The sequence below is a fragment of the Cibotium barometz genome, chromosome 53 (assembly GCF_041138505.1).
Source record: "Cibotium barometz isolate CiBa-2024 chromosome 53, ASM4113850v1, whole genome shotgun sequence".
NCBI classification, from domain to species: domain Eukaryota; kingdom Viridiplantae; phylum Streptophyta; class Polypodiopsida; order Cyatheales; family Cibotiaceae; genus Cibotium; species Cibotium barometz.
In genome coordinates, this window is record NC_141098.1 from 16,459,992 (window position 1) to 16,465,991 (window position 6,000).

The window sequence follows — 6,000 nt, forward strand, 5'->3', positions numbered from 1 at the left end:
AGCAAGAGGGGGACTGTTGTATTGCTGATTGGTGGACTGTTCGGGACTGTTCGGGAAGAGGAGAAGCAAGAGGACGGCGGGCTGATTTGCTGGACAGCCACTTGCAGGTGTAAGTTCTTCTTTGTTCCCACCCACCCACCCTTTTTCAGATTACATCCCCGCAATGGCAGATTTGTTAGAGATGGCTGAGAGGCATGTGAAGATCCCTACACTCCCCACGTTCCCGGTGGACCGTCAGTTGGACGGGAACAACTACGGCATATGGAAGGTTATGATGGAATCTGTTCTCGAGTCTTACGACCTTGCTGATTTCATCGTTGTTGGGGTTCCACGGCCGGAAGTAGAGGAAGGGAAGTTGCCGTCAACCCGAAAGGACCGGGAGGCACAGGGGATCATGTCAACGCCAGGGTCCGTTCATTTATCTTCCTCAACTGCACACTGCAGGTAATCAATCATGTAAAGCATATGACGCTGGCCAGAGGTATACGACAGCATTTGGCTTCTCTTTACAACAGGGTATTGCCCATGAAAAGGATTTCCTTGGAAGTACAGATGCGGGTTATGAGCTCTACAAAGTCGTCGACGATGCGGGAGCATATTAACAAGCTGCAAGCTCTTCAACAGGAAGTTCTCCAGGCTAGGAAGGAGATATCGTCAGAGGACATGGCCATAACGTTGCTGTCGCATTTGCCCTCTCAGTACTCAGCATTTTACTCGTCTTTGATTACCAGTGGCAGGCTCAGCACCATCACGTGGGAGGAGCTTGTTCCCATGGTTTTGGACCAAGAGGAAAGATTCTCGAACCCTCCACAGGGCGGAGGCTTCAAACGGAGAAGTCTTCTGAGCAGAAGTCTGAAGCTGACCGCGAGAAACTAAAGGCAGAGAGGACCTGTAATGATTGTGGCAAGAAAGGCCACTATTGGAGGCAATGTCCCAAGCGGAAGACTGAGAAGGGTGAAGATTCCTCAGCAGAGCAATCATGAAGACTCCGGCTTTTGTGCACTTGGAGGTGATGGACACCGATGTTTCATTTTCTTCATGCAGGCAAGAAGGAGGTTGGAGGACTCTCCGCAACGGATACTAAGGAGTGGATTCGATCTCTGCAGGTATTCTCGTCACATTCTTACTGGGGATACATCCACTATCCCAGTTCACAGTGAGGGCAGGTTGGAGATAGTTCCCGATGGCAGAGGGGGGAAGCATTCCTCCGAAGTGTTGTATGTTCCATCCCTTGGTTTTCATCTGTTGTCAGAGCATCAGGTTTGCAAGACTAGCGTACGGGTGGAGTTTGATGAGCATTTTGTTGCTCTCCGGGACAAGGCAACAGGCTAGGTAGTGTGGGAAGGAGGAGTGGAGAATGGAGTTCACAAGCTTTCAGCACTCTCTCTCCCAGGTCCTCAGTTTTGTGATAAGTGGCAGTCTGGTAATGGCCACTTAAGTGTGGATACGCTGCAGGTGCAGGCTTTTCGGGACCAGATGGTGGATAGCTTGCCTGTTCATGGCAGTAGTTGGCAGGAACTTTCCACTACTGATGTTGGTGGTTCTTATGTTCGTCAGTCACAAGAAACTTTACAGGTGACCTATGCTCTGATGTCTCATAGCATTCAGGACAGAGAAACTCCTGTAGTTGAGGATGTTCTTTTAACGGGGACCTCTTGGAAAGCCAGGCAAGTGGCAGTTGATTACTTGCAAAAGGAGGTGGATTCTCCGAGCTTTGTGGTTCCGGATTCAGAGGGGGTGGTTGACAGGTTTCAGAAGGCCTTGCGTGGCCTTCAGCAGGTTTCCAGGACTTGGCTTTCCACCGTAATAGGTGTTGATCCTTGTGAGCAGTGTGATGCCTCTTTGACTCGGAAGCAGAATGGTTCATTGATTTGGTTGATGGGACACCAGATTGGACGTGAGCTTCCTGATGAGGCAGTTGAGCTCATGGTTGCAGATGACTCTTTGGGAGGCAGGATTGCATATCTTGTGGTTTCTGCAGCATGCGAAGGATCATGGACTCTTTTACACAGGAGGGGGATTGATGGATGGAGTCCGACTCCATGATTGGAGTGACTCAGATTGGAGAGGAGATCCAGACACGAGGAGATCTACTTCAGGCCCAGGGGCAGTTTTATGGAGCAATAAGAGGCAGTCATCTTTTGCCTTGTCATCGACAGAGGCAGAGTACCAGGCTGCTTGTGAGGTGTAGAGGTTGCATGGCAGAATTGGGCTTCCACTGGAGGAACCCACGATCATCCAGAGGCACTTTGTTCGTGAACAAATCGTTGATGATGACATCTTGCTAGAGTTCTGTTCAACAGAGGGCAATACGGTGGACCTCTTCACGAAGTCGCTATCTCAGGCTTTGCTCAGGCGGCACCCCAGCTCCTTGTGGTTGGTTTCACAGCCAGGAGCTGAGAGGGGGTGTTACAAGTCATCTCCTGTCTTTATCTAGACACCAGGGCCTTTGTTGCGGGTGTGCCCGCCCTTGTAGGTGTTGTTCTCATTTTTCCTCACTCCCCGTATTTTTTCCCATTTTTTTTGTGGCTTGGAGGGCAGTCCTGTGGTGGTAGGTGGACCTCTTATGCTAGCCGACTACATCTGTTTATGCTAGAGGTGGCCAACTGTCTTGGACAGGTCGTGGATCTTTTTCAGTTTTGCTGGCCGCCGACTAGTGCTTTCTGCTGGTCGTGGGGTGTTGGAGCAGGCCGACTACCACTTGGGGGCCATATAAAATGGCCCCACAGCCCTTGCCACTCTTGTATCATTGTATCTTGTATTCGGGATCTTCTTTGTGTATATAGAGCAGATTTACACGCCTCTATCTCTTTCCCTTTCTTGTGTTGTTTTTCTGCATTGCGTTTTCTCGTGTTCCTAGATTTGGTCATCTCCGCTGCGTATTCTGACACAGGTCGCCCACATCAGGGTTCACTTCAGTGTTTTTTCTTCAACACTTCATTTGTGTTTCATCATCAGTAGACCATCGGTGCTTACATCAGCACATCTGCGTTTTATGTACAGCATATGGGACAGCAGCCCTCTCTGCTACAGTAGGTCTTTGTCAGCAGGTTTCCTTCATCATCATCGCCAGGATAGCAGCCCTCTCTGCTCCTTGACCTCGACATCGGGACGACAGCCCTCTATGCTCACTTCTTCAGGACAACGGCATACCATCTGCCTCGGATTGTGGCCTTCTCCACCCTCTGCATTATCACAAGATAGTAGCTCTCTCTGCTCCTTTCGGAGTCACACTAAGCTCCTGTACTGGACTTTATCATACACACACACACACACACACATTATTGCATGCCGTGTGATTTGCTCTGATCTCTCATATATTTGGTCCTTTCATCTTTTTGCCCTCACAAGATCATCCTCCCTTGGAACAGTTGCCTGAAAGCCTTTCCTGGTATGCCCCAAGTGGCACCCGACTCATAGGACTAACATTCTCCTTGGGTCTTGTGGAACCCCACCAACCAACCTCCTAGAAACTTCTTCGATGTCTTGTCACTCTCCTTGGACTGTGCACCTTCATCTAGGACTGAATCAATGTTTAGCCTTGCTGAACCTAATATTGAAACAATGTTGCCTGGTCCCCACACCACCAAAAGATCAAGACACGAGCGATGGTTTCATCCATACGCGATGCAATAAAGGTGGGTGGGACATGGGCAACAACGATATCTCAAAATCAGCCTGAAGCTCTGATACCAATGTAACATGCATTGTAGAAGCATGTTCATGATTAATGCTAAGCAAAGAAGATTAATGCTAATCCTATGTTTAGCAAAGACACAAAAGAGAAGGAGAGAAAGACCTAATCTACTCTGTATTGCCAAAACATGCTATCTATACAATGATCTTGCTAATTCACAGCTTCGTGCAAATGATCTTGTTGATTCACAACTTCATGATGCATACCAAAGATCCTTGCAGCCCTCTACTTGCAATCGGACAAGAGACGCTCTTGCTAATCCCCCACTGTGTCCTTGCTACCTTGTAGACTCTTAACAAATGGATCCTCTTGATCTTTGAATGATGATTCTAATGACTGTGCCTAATGACCCTATTTATAGAGAAAAGGTATGAATTCGTAATCAAGTCGGTTTTGCCTATTTTTCCCATAAAACATTGTCCAAAAAGTCATATTTTGTGTCCAAACTATGCCCAAAAGGTGTCCCAACCATTGGACTATGTCTTGGGCACTTCCAGAGTCTGTAGGGCTACAAAATCCGCTCTAAATCTGCCCATATATTTGCTAATGAGAATATACATGTCTATGAGCATCCGGACTAATGGATGCACATGACATGCCTAGACCAAGGTTTCCAAAGCCTTATAGACAATCAGTAAAGCTGACTATGAATGCCTCATAGAAGATGCAACAGTGATGCAACAGTGTTGACATGGAGCGGGGGCTCCTTCCTAACCGCGATGGCAACGGACTGATTTGGCAATACAAGCCCCTAATGTGGCTTTTTCAACCCCCTCCACCTTTGTAGCCTCCCTTTGAGAGCGGCCAGCTGGAGCGGGAGGCCCCCTTTTCCCATTTTTTTGATATTCTTCTCATAAGGATTGTTTTGCACTACTTCAGCCTCTGCAAAGAATTGTATTCTGCATCATGGAGATGTTTTTTCTTTTGAATAATGAAGAATCTTTTCTTGGAAAAAAAAAAAGGGCCCCAAAAACCTGTGCATGTTATTTTCAGCCTGTTTCCCTGTGCACTGCTTCCAAATGTGCTTCATGCTTTGCCTACCGCCCTCACCTTGCCTGTACACTTCCGCACTATGTCCATGCACTACAGAGCTGATTTTGAGGATCTTTCCAAGATACGTTTGGGTGTGTGTTTTGAATATTTTTAAAGCCTTTTTTTCCCTGTTTTTAGCTACGACACTTTTGATGAAATTTTGATTTAGAAATACATGGTCCCCCCCCTCCCCCCCCCCCGGCGGAAAACTAGCCTTAGGCCCAAGATCCTCCCATAGTTACCATTTTTTTTCACCGCCCATAGGTGATGCCGCCGAGAAAGCACCTTGTGAGGTTTTGAACCTAGGACCTCCTAGTCCTGGGCAAACACCTTCACCACTTGGGCTATCACCTCAGTGGCTAAATATACATGCTTTTATTGTTTGTTACTATGTACTAGAAGAACTTTTGGCCCTATGTTGCTGTTGCTATGATCTTTTTTCGAAAGATAGACAAAAACAAGAATTCTATGTCCCCTTCACTATACGAAACGTTTACGAAACGTTTTTGAGAGAGAGGAAACATGCGGAACTTTTCTAAAGCGCGCTTTGTACGAGCCATTATAGAAACCCCTGGCTACAATGCTTCTAATCTTGACATATGAGATTGACCCACCTTTGATCCAAAGATTCAGTCCTTTGTATTTTCATGGCTTTACGAGTACAACACCCACTGCCTTGACGCTGTCTTGCCATGGCCAATCATGTGCTGCCCGCGAGGCTGTTGTATGCCATCAACCATAGGAATAGAGTGATCTTCTGAGGCTAGAAGCTGCACCAGAACCAATGCCAGTAGTCTGTGAGAAAATCACCGTGGGCCTGCTAGTTGGCAGCTGTTGTTGGGGGTACCATCAAGCTTCTGTAAAGGAGTTCGTCAACGTAGTCAGGCCGAGAACTGGAAGAAAGGAATACAGGGAGCCTCCGGGTGAATGGTTTGGTCCCTCCAATACCACATTTCTGGATCCCAGTGGAGTTGGGCTAGGGTGCAGATCCTTGGGAGCCCAAAGTGAGCCCAAAGTCACCACGTGGGATCATCTGCTACCCCCAAAGTGGAGGGGTCAATGTGCCGCCTTTCTAAGTAGTTTCCCCTCCTGTGACCCAGTATCATTTCATGGCTTGATGAGCAAACACACCACTACAGCAACTAGCTTGACACTGTGAATCACTAGGTTGGTTGATCCAAAGATATAGTCCTTTGAATACTTTCATAGCTTAATGAGCACACAAACCACTCGGCCACAAGATGCCACTAGCTTGACACTGTAAATCAATA

The 6,000-nt window shown here is 47.5% G+C and overlaps 1 protein-coding gene across 1 annotated transcript in view; it reads right to left on the reverse strand.

Annotated features, from left to right (window-relative positions):
- LOC147608360 (uncharacterized) overlaps positions 1 to 6,000 on the reverse strand; it is a 67,574-nt gene that overhangs the window by 60,877 nt on the left and 697 nt on the right. The window lies entirely within an intron of this gene.